The sequence below is a fragment of the Ochlerotatus camptorhynchus genome, unplaced genomic scaffold, assembly GCF_037179485.1.
Source record: "Ochlerotatus camptorhynchus isolate MF236.1 unplaced genomic scaffold, CSIRO-AGI_Acam_v1.1 ptg000040l, whole genome shotgun sequence".
Taxonomy (NCBI): domain Eukaryota; kingdom Metazoa; phylum Arthropoda; class Insecta; order Diptera; family Culicidae; genus Ochlerotatus; species Ochlerotatus camptorhynchus.
In genome coordinates this window covers 2515398-2532998 of record NW_027040531.1, presented here as the reverse complement: position 1 = coordinate 2532998, position 17601 = coordinate 2515398, and the positions used below count along the sequence as shown (strand labels likewise).

Below are 17601 nucleotides of genomic sequence, written 5' to 3'. Positions count from 1 at the left end.
CATATGAACTCCGATGACTAAGATTTGAATCAACAATCTAAACACATCTTAAGATTGAATTTTTGTTTGGGATAGCTGACCTTACCTACCCAAGTAACCAAAAGTTCTGATAAAAGGCTGTTTGAGTCTTAAGCAGCTTGGTTGAAGGTCGTCTGTAGAATTCTAAGCAGCCTAATTTTTAAGTCGTTATAAGAATTTGAAAAATCCGGTTCCATAATTGAAGAACATTCGTAGCTTCTGGCGGAACTGGAACGGTAATAGTGTTAAAGTTAAAAAAAAGGTTCTTGTCCTCTACACTAATTGTATATTTAGTTCGCAATTTTATGAAAGTTAATGCTAAAAAGTCAGGTCTTTATGAAAGTTAATTCTAAAGGCAGGTATGATCGTGTATTGATTTATCAGCATTAGTAGTAGTATTCGAGTTGTTTGAAGAATTAAACCCAGTCCTTCTGTGTGAGAGCTCCAGCACGAACCGCTACGCCATCTGAGATATATTAACGTGAGCTGTTGTCCCGCCTACTGATGGAGTTTGCAGTCAACCCGGGGGCAACTTGAAAAGTCCAGTACATTTCCAGTGTACCCCAAAAATTTGGCACCAGGTGACATCCACACATCCAGTTGGTTTCCCATAGAGAAATACCGTTGCGGTAGTGAAGGGCAGTCCCTTTGTTTTCGTTGTGTGGCGACAGCTACCATTTGCAAGTCGGTACGTGAAACCACAGACAAACAGACGTAACTCTTTGAAAAAGTTTTTCTTGAAAACATAGTATCTCAAAACATAGGACCTCAGTAGCGACATCTTTCAGGCTTCTCGCAGAAAACAAGCTTGCTCGCAAACTCGCAAACAATATTGCATAAAAGTTTTATAGAATGTATAGAAACGTCAAAGTGATCCGATGCCAGCGCTGCGGCGAGTAGTTAGCGGAACTGATAATATTCAAATCAACCGTTAAATGCGTGAACGAAGATACACAATGAAGAGTTACGTCTGTTTGTCTGTGGTGAAACTAAGGTTATCTGTCACCTTACCGGGGACTTGCAGCTGACAGACTTGAATACGAAACACAATACCATGATGAATTTTAAATTGATGTTTGCCCGCCTGGTATTCCAACACACTTATGAGGCAGTGGTTAGCGTTCGTAGATCGCATGCCGAATAGACGGGTTCGAATCCAGGAAATTGCTCTGAAATTTTATTTTTTGATGTTTGGATAGAATGTTGATGCACTGCATAAATGAAAGAATTATGATTTATTTGAACCACTGATTATTTCATATTTACGTACATGACATTTTGTTACTAATAAAGACTTGTGCGGATTGTTTCATGTGGGTTTTGACGGACCTTTTTAGAAACTTTCAGGGAAATTTTAAGAAACTTCACAGTTGCTGAAACGTTCCGCTGTAAACTTTTTCGGAACTTTGTTGCGATCATGTTTTCAGTCTGGCCTGAATTCATGGTACTTCATGGAACTTGACAGTTCTGTCGAAACTTTATTTGAACTTTATGGATCTTGAAAGTTTTGTCGGAACTTCATTTGAACTTTATGGAACTTGAAAGTTCTGTCGAAACTTTATTTGAACTTAATTGAACTCGAAAGTTCTGTCAGAACTTTATGGAACTTGAAAGTTCTGTCGGAACTGTAATTGAAATTTATGGATCTTGAAAGTTTTGTCGGAACTTGAAAGTTTTGTCGAAACTTTAAAGTTTAGTCGGAACTTTATTTGAACTTTATGGAACTTTACAGTTCTGTCGGAACTTTATTTGAACTTTATGGAACTTGAAAGTTCTGTCGAAACTTTATTTGAACTTAATTGAACTTGAAAGTTCTGTCAGTACTTTATGGAACTTGAAAGTTCTGTCGGAACTTGAAAGTTCTGTCGGTACTTGAAAGTTTTGTCGGAGCTTGAAAATTTTGTCAGAACTTTATTTGAACTGCATGGAACTTGACAGTTCTGTCGGAGCTTTATTTGAACTTATTGATCTTGAATTTTTTGTCGGAACTTTATTTGAACTTTATGGAACATGAAAGTTCTGTCGAAACTTTATTTGAACTTAATTAAACTTGAAAGTTCTGTCAGAACTTTATGGAACTTGAAAGTTCTGTCGGAACTTGAAAGTTCTGTCGGTACTTGAAAGTTTTGTCGGAGCTTGAAAATTTTGTCAGAACTTTATTTGAACTGCATGGAACTTGACGTTCTGTCGGAGCTTTATTTGAACTTATAGATCTTGAATTTTTTGTCGGAACTTTATTTGAACTTGATGGAACTTTACAGTTCTGTCGAAACTTTATTTGAACCTAATTGAACTTGAAAGTTTTGTCGGAACTTAAAAATTTTGTCAAAACTTTATTTGAACCTTATTGAACTTGAAAGTTCTGTCAGAACTTTATGGAACATGAAAGTTCTGTCGGAACTTGAAAGTTCTGTCGGAACTTGAAAGTTTTGTCGGAACTTGAAAATTTTGTCAGAACTTTATTTGAACTGCATGGAACTTGACAGTTCTGTCGGAGCTTTATTTGAACTTATAGATCTTGAATTTTTTGTCGGAACTTTATTTGAACTTTATGGAACTTTAGAGTTCTGTCGAAACTTTATTTGAACCTAATTGAACTTGAAAGTTCTGTCAGAACTTTATGGAACTTGAAAGTTCTGTCGGAACTTTATGGATCTTGAAAGTTTTGTCGGACCTTTATTTGAACTTTATGGAAACTTTACAGTTCTGTCGGAACTTTATTTGATCTTTATGGAACTTGAAAGTTCTGTCAGAGCTTTATGGAACTTGACATTTCTGTCAGAGTAGTAATTGAACTTGAAAGTTCAGTTGGAACTTTATAGAACTTGAAAGTTCTTTCAGAGCTTTATTTGAAATTTATGGAACATGACAGATCTATCGAAACTTTATTTGAACATTATGGATATTGAAAGTTTTGTCGGAACTTGAAAGTTTTGTCGGAACTTTATTTGAACTTTATGGAATTTTACTGATTTGTCTGAACTTTATTTGAACTTTATGGAACTTGAAAGTTCTGTCGAAACTTTATTTGAACTTATTTGAACTTGAAAGTTCTGTCAGAACTTTATGAAACTTGAAGGTTCTGTCGAAACTTTATTCAAACTTTATGGAACTTGAAGGTTCTGTCGGAACTTTATTGAACTTGAAAGTTCTGTCAGAACTTTATTCAAACTTTATGGAACTTGAAGGTTCTGTCGGAACTTTATTTGAATTTTATGGATCTTGAAAGTATTATCGGAACTTGAAAATTTTGTTGGAACTTGAAAGTTTTGTCGAAACCTGAAAGTTTTGTCGAAACTTTATTTGAACTTTATGGAACTTTACAGTTCTGTCGAAACTTTATTTGAACTTAATTGAACATGAAAGTTCTGTCAGAACTTTATGGAACTTGAAGGTTCTGTCGGAACTTTATTTGAACTTAATTGAACTTGAAAGTTCTGTCAGAACTTTATGGAACTTGAAAGTTCTGTCGAAACATTATTTGAACTTTATAGAACTTGAAAGTAGGTTTCATTGTTGAATGCAGAACTTTTGGTTGCTTGGTTTGTCTCCTCATTTATACCGGGGAAATGATTCCAGCAATTCCCTTATTCAATAGTTCGATTATTCCTAAGATGATGCTGAGTCGACTGAAGTAGTTGTAGGTGTTATGTGTTTATGTGATGATGAATTGGTAAAATTCGGTTCAAAACGGTACATAGACACAAGGCAGGAATAGTTAATGTTTAAAGCTGTATGTAGAGGAATTATACAGTGCAATGACAACAGTTGCTCAATCAATTTTACAATGTAATTTGGAAACGGTCTACAACCATTTAATATCTCGGCTCTGTAAAGTTTATTCGATTGAGCCTGTACAAATAAAGTACTTAACATAAAAAATACTACAATTTAATCCATTTTCAAATATTGAACGTTAAATACGTCACAGTGATTTATCAACCGATAGCTGAGGATGAAATTTGAATAAGCTTAAGTACATATGAAGGTAAGAGAAATGCATCGATTTTGGCCATGATGAAATTTCACGTAATGTACTTTAGCTGCTTTGAAATAGTTGATTCAAATCTTATTTATCGGGATACATAGGCATATCGCCCGAACGATTTTCTTAAGGATGGCCAAAATTTGAGCACTTACCCTATTAAAAAAAACGGTAGAGCTACACGGATATAATAGTTCCTACTAAAGATATTAAAATTCTGCGTAGGGGAAATGGCTCTAGTCAAGACCAACAATTGAAAACATCTTGCAAACAAACCACGCAAGGCCATTTCCTACATTCGAAAATCTAAACCACAATCGTATACACGATAAGAAAAAAGTACCCAAAAGTAAGTTCTTTTCACCCATCTCGGAACTATAGTGCAAGTGCAGGAACCCTAAAGTAGGAAAAACGGGTCAAAGTATGAAGAGCTTTGAGTGTGTTGGTTTATTTCAGTGCCAAGTACTCAACCGAAGTCTGCAAGTAGTAGACGAAATACGCGTATCTGTCAAAAGATAAGCAATTATAACGCAATTTAAAGGAAATAAACTAACACACTCAAAGCTCTTCATAAAGGGATTCCGTTAAGAGGTTCGACAAATTTAAAGGATTGGGTCAAAGTAGTTTTCATTTAGTTGTGTGAATTTTCCACTAACTTTCTACCCAAAAGTAAGTTGGTTGTACCCAAAAGTAGGTAAATATGATTATACTCAACGTTGGGTTCCCACACTTTACTACCCCTGATGGGTGGTGTTGCTACTCCGTTTTTGATAACATTAAAGGGCGAACACGAAATTATTGCGACACCGAAAATGTCATGCCAATTTCCTTATAATGTTTAGAATCAAACCAGGGTAGTTTTATACATATATTTACTTCAAAAATCAAAAGAAAAGTTAATCAATGGAGCCTTGAGTGTAAAATTGAACGCATTTTCGCTTGATGCCCTCCATCAAAGTCTTTACAGTGTCATCCGGTACCAGTTTCTCAAGTTTTTTTTTTCTATTTTCTTAACATGTCCTTCTCGTCTTTGACTGTCTTCTTGCTCTTCCGAAGTTCCCGCTTCATTATTGCCCAGTACTGCTCCACTGGGCGCAGCTCCGGACAGTTTGGCGGATTCATGTCCTTTGGAACAAAATGGACAGAATTGGCCTCATACCACTCCAGGACACTTTTAGAATAGTGGCATGATGCCAAATCTGGCCAAAATAGCGGAGCTTTGTCGTGCTGCTGCAAGAACGGCAAAAGGCGCTTCTCGAGGCACTCAGATTTGTAGATCTCGCCATTTACTGTGCCCTTTATCACGAAAGGCTCACTCCTCAGTCCGCAAGAGCAGATGGCCTGCCAAATGAGATATTTGGAGGCGAACTTCGACATTTTCTTCTTCTTAAATTTGTCGTCCACATCGAACTTGCTCTTGCCGGTGAAAAACTCCAACCCCGGAATTTGCTTAAAATCGGCTTTTATATACGTTTCGTCGTCCATCACACTGCAGCCATATTTTGTCAGCAACTTCTCGTAGAGCTTCCGTGCCCGAGTTTTAGCCGTCGATTGTTGCCGCTCATCGCGGTTTGGGAAGTTCTGTACCTTGTATGTATGTAGTCCCGCTCTCTTCTTTGCATTCTGGACGTAGCTCTGCGACATGCCGATCTTTTTAGCCAAATCACGGCTTGAGACGTTGGGATTTGCTTTAATCATCCGCTTCACCTTTCCCTCCGTCTTTTTGTTCTCCGGTCCCGGTTTCTTCCAGCTCCTTTGCCGTGGTCCAACGTCAACCGCTCCTGGAACCGCTTCAACACTCTGGAGACGGTTGAATGGTGAATGTTCAACATTTTTCCCAACTGCCGGTGCGACAGGTCAGGAAATTCCAGGTGTTGGGAAAGAATTTGTTCTCTCAACTCGCGTTGGTTCACCTCCATTTTCGTTGAATCGAAAAACACGACTTCGAGTTTGACAGCATGTACACAATACACATCAATGAGAAAGTGTGCAAAATTTGGTTGATTTTTACCCAATGGTAAAAAAGTTATGCCCTGTTGAATGTGTCGCAATAATTTCGTGTTCGCCCTTTAGAAGGAGAAAAGGAGACAAACTAGTCAAAATTAGGCAAAAGTGGGTACTTTTTCCTTACCGTGTAGAGTAGAATTTCCCCTACCTGTTCATTTTGTTGTTTTGCGTTGGCGGACTTCGGTTCGTGACAAAATGGAATTGAAAGGGCCTCAAATGTTGGTCTTGTAATGTACAATACAAATGGATATTTTTGGATGCTAGTGAAACAATGTCGAACATTGTGGTCAATTTTAGGGATACTTAGGCCGATAATAAGAACATTAACCCTATTTAGGTACAATGTGTAACAAAGTCTACCTGGGAAAGAAAAAGTGAATATTACTTTTGTGTCTGTAATTTCAAACCGGTTGCTCGAATCTTCAAGGTGCAAAAGAACAAATCGTTGGAAATTCAATATACTTGCTCAAACACAGAACGTTTAAAAAAAACAATTCTCAAAAGCAAAGCGTTTTAAAATCAACTCTCGACGACTCGTCCTTAGATACCATTTTGGTACAATCGACAGGTTTTGAGAAACGTTGCTTCAAACATAGGGTTCATGAAAAGTTATACGCCAAAATTCATACAAGGCGCTTGAGCCTAATAGGGTTAACTACCCCATTTCCGGCCTATTAAGCACAACCCACACTTAGTCTTTCTTAATCTAGCGCAGTTTAGCACCAAACGGAATGTTATTTTTTATTGATGGCTTCCAAATTTATTTGAAACGCCATTGAAACTCCAATGAATTCATTTTTCGGAGGAAGATAAAAATTGATTTGATTGGAGCGCTTCTTTTGTTTTTGGGAATAATGGGTGCAAACCTTCATATCACGCGTTCTCATTGACTTCGTTCGGTAGCTTACTAACTAAAGTATCCTACCAAACTCATAATTGACTTGTTCACTCTGAAATCATGCATTTATTTGAAGTTTTCTGCTCGATAGGCCCAAAATGGGCGATTAGGCCGGAGCAATTCTCTACCCTATCTATGGAAGATTAATATTCTCTACCGTCAAAAACATAGACAAAGTTTTATTTAAATCAGAAAGTCTCGCGTCATATTCAGGAAGATTTCACGAGGAAGTTGAAAAATAATGTGAATTTATTCGATATATAGCTCACACGTAATTAACGCTAGATTTGGCGTAAATTTACACGATATGTCATGTTATGTTATGTATGAGCACTATCTCACAAATAAGATAGTTGGTAAACAATTTCTTTAAACGAGGGCAGATTTTACGCTTGTGTGCTTTGCTATTATGTTGCTCGAAAGGCGTCATAACCGTAAGAAATTCACTCCGAAGAACGAACATGTGGGATTATCTCGACCATCCCCGTACCGTTCACATTTCTCCCTTCTACAATTTGCAACACTTCCTCCCAGCAGTCTTTCCACCACACTCAAGACTACCCGGACCCCCACACTACTGTAAGCACCCGTTTAATCCCTCTTAATTGCATTAGTCCGTATCCGCTATGAGTGTAGAAGAAAACAAAACTAGTGAAATTTAATTAAAATTACTTTGAATACACACGAACAGTGCAGAGAAAAGAAGCTTACAACTTGCCTACAACGTGCTAGTGTGGAATTTTCAGTGTCGCATGTGTTTTGTTCTAGGATTTTATTGAGCGAGAAAATTTGTGGACAAACATCATCATCAGCTAAGGTCGATTTCATCTCTCGGTCTCGGTCCTGCTCCGTCAATCGAAAACGGAGAGGAAAATCCACGAGTCTGTGTGTGCCCTAAGAAAAACAAACAACGAGATCCATAATCCGAAGTGGACGCAGCAAGAGCATCGGCGGCATCAGCCACACAGAGACGAGGCAGCGTACGTATATTCCATTTTGAAACTATATTTAGACTCTTATATCACGGCACACGGTCGAGTTAATTTCGGAAAAAGTGGATTTACTCGAAAGTGGGTTGAATTTTCCGGGGAAAAGCCGTGGAAAACGAGGAAAAACTTCCCGAATATGAGGAAAATCTATTACATTTGTTTCTCAATCTAGGAGTATACTAACAGACTGAGTGAAACCTCTATCGATTTTACTCTTATTCGAAGCCCGGATAGGATGATTGCATTCAACTCACTTTCGAGTAGAATCCACTTTTGCCGAAATTTCTAGTTGGTCTGAACGACCGTGCAAGGAGCATCCTAGAACAGACATTCGAAAGAGGGGAGCTTTTTCCGAACGCATACAGCCGGGGAGGGGGGGGGGGTGCAGGGGCGATGAGGACTGTGAAAGCGAAATTCACGGTCACAACGTTGTTGACTCATATTTCTGTTTACACTACGTGATGCTTTTTGGAAATGTTCCCCGGGAAAGGGACCAACTCAGCTGGAATGGGTTGCTGTAAGATGAGACGCCAATGCAATGGGGAAATGGCAAACAAGCCAACAGAATTGCCACCATCAAGCTGATTTAGTGCGCATTGCCATCAGAGAAAGTATTGGGTTTCCACTGTCGGGGTCCTGCTAACGGATGGAAATGGACATTTTTATAGTGATGATGAGATAATCAACCCCAAAGGGTGGTATTTGTAATTAGGGCGGTTAGTTGCGAAATAAAATGAATCACAGCATATTGGTTAACTATTAAAGGTATACATTTCGAAACACACTTAGAAAAAAAAATCATTCACACATAAGCTTTGCTCACTTCATCCCGAGGGCGTTGGAGGCGTAGCAACCTCGGTGATACAAATGGAGATTTCCTCCCGATTACAGCTGTTGGTTATCACATCGAAGATCAATCCAGGTCCACACTGCTGGGGAAAACTAATCCCGTCGACACAGATGAAGAAGCGCGTGCAATCATCCGGATTCGGAACCTGTGACACTCCTACGGTTCCCAGACATGGAAGGTAAGCTTGAGCATGGTAACTGCTAAACATCAGCAGGCATGCCAACAACCAAAAGCCTAGAAGATCAAACTGAAATATATTAAATCATTCAAATTACCAGTCAGAGTTTCCAACCTTTCATTTCGATCTACACACTTTGTTCTTTGTCTGAGCGCTTTATCGTTACTGGAAGGTGTGTACGTTGTAAGTTGAACTTTTATATCGTGATTGTAAGGGGTCCCATCAATCATAGTCGATGCATTTGATCGAACATTCGATGAGCTAAGCGTAGATAATGGTATGGTGTGACGTTGTTTCATTTTTATCAAAATGACAACCTCTGACGATTGCGGCTTGGGTTTTGTATACAATCAATAATACGTACTTGACCGGCGCATTCTGAAACTTTTTTTTGGGAAGTTCACTACCCGAGCAGGAACGATTATCTCGATAAATTACTATGGATTAGCGTGACATAAGAATAATACCAAATTCAGCAAATGACGGATTTCACGCCAACTCGACCAGTGGTTGGCTCAGATTCCAATGAAACTTTGTGGGTTTAAAGATTTCGTTTACTTAAGCAACTTTTAAATTCTTATTTTCCTTGAAAAAAAAAACTAGACTACCAATTGAACAGGATGGAACTTTAAAAAAATATATATATATAACTCAAAAATGATAAGAACAACAAAATTTTTATCTAGGAGTGATTTGTAAAGAACTGTGTGAGCCGCCAAATCAGTACGATACTTCTGATGCTTATGGAAATGTGTTTTTTTTTAAATCTTTATTTAAGAGATTTTTAGCCATAGGCTAAAGTTCATCTCTTCTTATGGAAATGATGGAAATGCTTTCCAGCCCAAAACGCTAAAAACATATGTCAATTTTGTCTCCACCCCTTCCGATTTGAATGCAACATTGCTCACATGTTCGCGGCTATCAATGGTTGCATTTTTCATTTAAATATGATATGTTTTACACAGTAATTTTTAAAAAGGGCGTACGATCATAAGGGCTACAAAATGGTGAGTGACAATCTGGAAGGAGCGATATACCTAGCTCCGGTCCTCACAAGTTCCTACCTCACGCCTCGACGAGTCATATGATCACAAAAGACTGCCAGCTGGTTGGCGTAGCCTGGGCAATGTTGTCAATCCGACAATAGCGGAGTGAGGAGGTGCGACGCGAACACTGGCGCGGTAACCATAGCACGGTGATAGAGGAAACGCTTCGCCAACCCGAGCGTCTGCTCACCATGGAGGTGCGACTCAAACAGCGTCTGACTAGCATCAGCAGCTGAATAATAAATGCTCTTCCCCGGAAGCTACACCTAAGATGGCAGCCCCATCACGGCGGATAGGAGACCTTAGGCCAACCACCTACTGTCTCTGAAACCTTTACAATTGTTACAGAAACCAACAGAGAAAGACATCGAACTGATTTAACGGCAACGACTTTTAGCGCAAAACGATGGACACGAATTGGATCATGGAATGTATTGACGTTTTCCCAGCCAGGGTAAACTGGCACAACTCGCCAACGAGGCGCGACGCATGAAGCTAGGAATCCTGGGACTGAGTGAAGTTCGTTGGCCAAACTTTGGAGAACACAAACTGCCGTCGGGACAGGTACTACTATACTCTGGTATTCGAGGTGAAAATGCTCCCCGCCATCGTGGAGCTGGTCTCCTACTTAGCGTCCAGGGAAGTGCTGCGCTCATCAAGTGGGAGCCTGTTAATGAGAGGATAATCGTTGCCAGATTTAGAACACGGGTTCGTAACTTTACCATAATCTAATGTTATGCGCCAACCGATGCTGCCGAGCTACAGAACAAGGAGAATTTTTACAGTCAACTGAATTCCGTCGTGGATAAGGTTCCAAAGGGTGACATCAAGCTCTACACTGGCGACTTCAATGCGAAGATCGGCTCCGACAACACGGACTATGAGCGTGTCATGGGACGCCATGGTCTCGGCGAAATGAGCGAGAACGGTGAGCTGTTTGCAGAATTTTGTGGCAATAACGACATGGTGATCGGGGGCTCGCTCTTCCCCCATCGGCCAAAGTTACGTGGGTTTCCCGGGATGGACATACCGAAAATCAGATCGACCACATCTGCATCAGCCGAAAATGGAGACGGAGCCTTCTAGATGTCCGGAATAAACGCAGCGCCGACATCGCGTCTGACCATCACCTTCTAATCGGCTAAAACCGGCGTCTCGGGCGGCGGTTCAACACACGCTGACTTGAAGATCCAGCGGTAAAAAACTCTTTTGTTGAAGAACTTGTGACTCGAGCTGTGGGTGTTTCAGAAGGTGGCAGCGTAGAAGAACAATGAACGTTGATGGCCGTTCCCTTTATAGAAACAAGCGAGAACAACTTGGAGGAGAGTGGATCACAGATGAAACCTGGCGGAAGATTGAGGAGCGTAGAGAAGCAAAAGCCGCGATAGAGCGGGCGAGAACCAGAGGAGCCAAGAACGAAGCCCGTCAACGGTACTCGGCTCTAGAGAAGGAAGTCAAGCGCTCTTGCAGACGGGACAAGCGAGCGTGGGTGAACTCCCTGGCCGACGAAGGGAAGAAAGCCGCAAACACTGGCGATATACGCCTCCTCTACGATATCTCACGACACCTGAGTGGAACAAGGATGAACCCGAGGATGCCAGTGAAGGACACGACTGGACAATTGCTTACCAGCTGAAACGCTGGTTTGAGCACTTCGAACAACTTCTTCAAGTTTCGACGGCCAACCAGTCATCAACATCTCGGCATGATCCGCCTAGGGTGCAGCGCATCACTCGCGTCAATTCCGAGGCGCCATCACTGCAGGCGATTGAAGCAGCTATCCGAAGCATGAAATCCAACAAGGCTCCAGGGGTCGATCGCATATCAGCAGAGATGCTCAAAGCTGACCCCGTGCTATCCGCACAAATGTTGCATCAACTATTCTGTAATATCTGGGACACCGTGACTTTTCCGGCTGACTGGATGCAGGGCATCTTTAGTAAAGGTCCCAAAGGAGATCTGACTGTGTGCGACAATTGGCGAGGCATCATGTTACTGTATATTGTTCTCAAAGTTCTGTGCAAAGTTATCCTTAATTGGATACAGGAGAAGATCGACGCGACGCTCCGACGGCAGCAGGCAGGATTTCGTGCTGGAAGATCTTGTGTGGACCATATTGTCACGCTCCACATCATCCTGCAGATGAATTCCAAGAGTCTCTTTATTTGGTATTCATTGACTACGAAAAAGCTTTCGACCGTCTCAATCACGAGAATCTGTGGGGCGCCCTGAGACGCACTGGAGTCCCGGATAAAATCGTCAACCTTATCCAAGCGCAGTATGAGGCTTTCATGTGCAGAGTTCTGCATAACGGAGCCTTGTCCGACCCTATCCGGGTAGTCGCTGGTGTGAAACAAGGATGTATACTATCACCGCTACTGTTTCTCATCGTAATCGACGAGATCATGGTAGGTGCAATTGACCGTGGGCTGCTTTGGCAGCCTATCACCATGGAGCATCTCAACGACTTCGATTTGGCTGATGATGTTGCTCTACTAGCACAACGGCGCTCTGATATGCAGAGTAAGCTCAAGGACCTAGCCGAACGCTCCTCTGCGGCTGGTCTCACCATCAACGTCAACAAGACCAAATCGTTGAATATCAACACGGACAACCCTTCCAACTTTACGGTAGCGGGGCAAGCAGTGGAGAAGGTCGTAAGTTTCCAATATCTTGGAAGCCAAATAGCGTCGGACGGCAGGACCAAGAGCGACATAGGTGCACGAATCAAGAAAGCCAGGGCTGCCTTTGCGAGTTTACGAAACGTCAACGCACTAAAATCCGAATTTTCAACTTGAACGTGAAATCTGTGTTGTTATACGCCAGCGAGACGCGGTGTGTATCAGCGGAGAACACTCAAAAGCAGCAGGTCTCTATCCACAGATGCCTGTGGTATATAATTCGTGTCTGGTGGCCTCACAACTGGATCTCGAATGCCGAGCTCCATCGTCGATGTCATCAGAAGCCGATAGCAACAGAAATTCGAAAGCGAAAGTGGAGGTGGGTCGGCCACACACTTCGACGGGGCGGAAACGAAATCTGCAAGCAAGCGCTGGAATGGAATCCGGCAGGGCATCGCAGCAGAGGCAGACCCAGGGGCTCATGGTGGCGGAGCTTCGATAAGGAAATTAAGCAAGTCGATAGGAATCTGACCTGGGCCCAGGCCAAGGCAAAAGCGAGCAGCCGCCCAGGATGGAAGTCTTTCACGTTGGCCCTTTGCACCGCTGGTGGTGCACAAGACCTTTAAGTAAGTAAGTAAGTGTATGATCATATTTTTTTTTTTTAAATCGTAACATGAAAACTATTGATCTGATCAAAATGACATATGAAAAGAAATTGTAGTTGTAGAAGTTGGCAGTAAAATTATGTTTAAGAAAAAAATATATTTTGATGAAAAAAAAAAAACTATGTAATTTAATATTAAAATAAAACGTAATTATCTCAAAACACCCTCATGGGGGTTATTCACTCTGCCACCTTGTGCTAAACACATCAAAAACACTCTTCGACACACGCAAACACCCTTCAATCACCAATTTTTCAATCTTTTTTGGCAGCACTGCCTAGAGCCAGGAATGTTCACATTCCTGTGATGCTCTTTTTGTTTTTGTTGTATTTTTCTTATGTAGAGATCACCCTCCAGCAATCAGTAGGATTCCACAGAAATCTGATCAGGACACGGACTCGGTACTCCCGCAATTGGGGATAATGGTTTTGATTCAACATGATTCCAACATTATAAAACAGACCATTTCAGCCTCTAATAAGCTAGATTAACCGTAAATATATGAAGAAATGAGCGGATAATAATCATCAAGTAAATGAATGATTGTCCGATGGCTGTATAAAGATATTTCTTTCTAATTTGGTAGTCATTCCATATACGCACTACAAAATCAGAGATATCCGGCCAACAGTTAGCGGTTAATTCCTACTGGACGGGTCTAAAAGTATGCCACTGGATTGAACATACATTTTGTGTGTATGCAAGAACTAGCGCTACATGGAAAAATATCCATTCCCGTATTCGTGAACGGCCCCCGCCTCTACTATGAAATATGCACCGGTTCCCGTTCACTAAGTATATTAAGACATCAAACGACCAAATGCGTGCTTCGTGGGTGGCATAGTTGGAATTCTCCCGATCTCCATCCTACTGGTCATATTCGCAGCGATCCGTGCTCGATGTATTCTCACGAATACATTTCAACGGCGAACGTATCGCATAGAGTTCTCTACCACCGTTAGTATTAGTGAGTTTCACTAATACACGCGTTTTACTGGTTGAAAATAAAAAAAAACAAACCGCTGTCAAGTCGAACACTTTGACAGCTAATTTCGTGGTTGAAACAAAATTAACAAATCGATTTTACACGAATACACTAGCAAGGTTGCGTAAGTGAGATCTTGCGTCAAGAAGTCAATTGGAATCAGCTGTTATAGATGTAGTGGTTGCCAGAAAACTTTATTTTTCACTTAACGTTTTGACAACTACGTTGACACGCTGAAACACCTTCCGATGCCTAAAAACACCGAAGAAACACAATAAGCACGGACAGAAGGTGGCAGAGTGACTTACCCTCTGCACCCCCCTTCAGTCTTTATATTTTTTATCAAGAAAACTAAAGAAATGTTATAAAATTTGGTGAAGAGTTTAGGCTGGTAACTTGCTTAAAACGAATCTATAATTTTTAAATTTTTTTTGTTAATTTTTAAAGTTTATGAAATTGCATATTATTTTGTAAAATAATAATTTATTTAACTTTTGCGCCTAATTTGCAATAAGTCCAGTCGTTCTCAAGTTAATGCAAATTAATAATAATAGTAGCAATAATTTTCAACATTTTATACCATTTTCAAATGTTAGTCCGTCCAGCAACGAGATGTTTTTCCATGATTTTAAATTAAAACACAAATAATTCATTCTCAGATATGGCAACTGTCATACTTACCCGTTTCTATTCAGACGCAGCGGAAGAGAAAAACGTCGAAATTGTCAAATTAAAGATTTGTATTAGTGAGATAAGAAACATGAATGTCTCAATATTATGGGATAAATTCTATTGACAACAGAATCTGCTGAAGTCGATGAAGCCAGAGACGTAGCCGATGGGATGATATTCACAATGGATTAACTCTCGATATCTACGGGTGCTTTTGAGCGTACACCACTGGTAGAAGGTTGTTTCCAATCTTGCTGCATTCCGAAATTCGAATGCGTTTTGTTTGATGGCAAACGATAAACTTGAAGACGGCATCTACTACAAATTTTCCAAGTATTATCCAGAGGTATTTTACAACTAAAACATTTTAATTTTTCTATAACTCGATCTGGACATGTTTCTTGTTTCTGAGCAACACTTCTTTGATTTAGGTAGAGGTTTACAACACTTGAAATTGTTATTCATGGTCAAAAAATAACTTACTTTTTAACTTGAAATGCTAAGAGAGATGAACTGAATGGAACAGGTGAAGGACTTCCCAATATATATATATAGCAGAATAATTACAATGTTGACATTATACCTATCTTTATTAGGTACAATTGATTATAGCAAACTTTTTTAAGTGTGAGTGTAAGAAGCCTCTAGCCTTTTTAAGTAGTTGTGATATCCCGGGATACCTGATGCGGTCTTCTTATTCAAGACCAACAATTGAAATGGCCTTAACTCCATTTTATAAACAAACCTTGTAAGGCAATTTTCTCGCGAACTGAAATCCGCAATAGGCAAACCAAGATAATGAACAGGTTGGGAAAATTCTCCTGTATCCGATTGTGGTTTAGGTTTGCGAATGAAGGTTTCGGTTCGCGAGAAAATGGCCTTACAAGGTGATTCATCCAATGATGAGGCCCTACGTTGTGTTTATTTCGGTTAACGAGGATGACTCCAATTGCTCGGCGGTGGTACAGTGAACTCGAATTGCGAATCCAATCAAAACTAATGATTTTTTCTTGCCTCCGAGAGGCAGCGTGCCTACTCGGAGTATTTTGATTTACTGAATATTTTATTTAAAATCTTTGGCCTTTTATACAGTTTCATATAATAAATAATTAAACCATCGTTATTTGTGATTTGAAACAAAGTGGAAACAAAATACAGATTCAATTATTTTCAGTGGAACAAAGTGGTGAAATATTTCACTGCTACATTTCGTCATGGCTATTTTCATGCTTCATAGGATTTGCCCTTCATATGACATTTCCATGGAATCGAGAACAAAAGTGTTGTGAATCACAACAGAAGGTTTGTTTACAAAATGGAGTTAGGGACATTTCAATTGTTGGTCTTGTATTCTTTTATCATATATAGACGTTGGACTTTAGTGTTGGAGCTCCTTGGGCACAATATGGTAAATGTCAGAGAAGTACCTAGATAATTTATTTCAAATACAGGTTTAATGTAATATTAGTTTACCTGTTTATATTTTTGCCTCTTTTGTGACATACACAATTCTACCCAGGTATAGAGATCTCCAAGGTCCAAGCGCAATCTCACGGACACTAAAATCCAACATCCATATATCAAAATGAAGAAGAAGAAGAAGAAACAAAAAGGTATCGCGATATCACAACCAGGCATGGAAAATGATTTACATTCATTTCATTTACATTAATTTGCCTCTAACTTTTTTCATCAACAGCACTCTGCAAAATGATGTATGGAGCTTTAGTAGGTTTTGCTATTAACTACAACTTTTGTCCATAACTCAAATTTGTATCTTTTATGCATCACGAATTAGAGTGGGCAGAACTTGTTACTGTTTTTCAGTGAATGTAAAATACATTCATTGATAAACAGTAGTGGCTTCTGTTCGCTCTGGTTCACCATGCATAAGAGATACGTATTTGAGTTGTTTACAAAAGTTGTAGCTGATAACAAACCCACAAAAGCTCCATACATTATTTTGCATAATTCTGTTGATGAAAAAAGTTAGGGGCAATACATTCATTTGAAAGAATGCACGAAATGAATGAAAATGATTTTCCATGTCTGATCACAACTACTTAAAAAGGTAGCGCGGGGTCTCACACACACTTTTGTGCATCTGGAGAACTCTATATAATAAATAGAGGACTGAAAAAAGGCTTGTTAGGGGGTTTGTTGATTATTTGTGTATATTGGAGAGTATTTACTTATAAACTTGATTCTCTTCCGCTGCGTCTAAATAGAAACGAGTAGGTCTGACAGCTACCATAACTGAGAGTGAATTGTTTGTTTTTAACACGTAATAATGGAAAACACATTTCGTTGCTAGACATCAAGACTAACATTAGAAAATGGTATAAATTATTATTACTATTACACTCAGGTCTATTTTTACACGAGGGATATGTACCGTGTAAAAAAACATACAGAGATTTCAATTTGTCACATGCTTAAATGTTTAAAAAAAATCGGATTTTAATGCCATTTGTAATTAAAGCATGTTATGGTCCATATAGACATATTTTAAAAATTTCTGTATTTACACCAAAAAATTAGTTTTTTAAGTATTCGATTACCTATAGCTTGAAATGGATAATGTGATTGGAATCAAGTCGATAGGTTGTATCGTTGTCGAGAAATCGTTAGAAACGTACCGTGTAAATCGCGAAAAACCGTGTAAAAAAACCGTGTAAAAAACCGTG

The 17601-nt window shown here is 39.7% G+C and overlaps 1 protein-coding gene across 1 annotated transcript in view; it reads left to right on the top strand.

The window, feature by feature from the left end:
* LOC135713096 (dual specificity protein phosphatase 3) overlaps nt 1–17601 on the top strand; it is a 139807-nt gene that overhangs the window by 6685 nt on the left and 115521 nt on the right. Inside the window, exon 2 of the mRNA XM_065236220.1 lies at nt 7677–7888. The gene's annotated coding sequence lies outside the window, so the exon portion shown is untranslated. The remainder of the gene's footprint in view (nt 1–7676; nt 7889–17601) is intronic.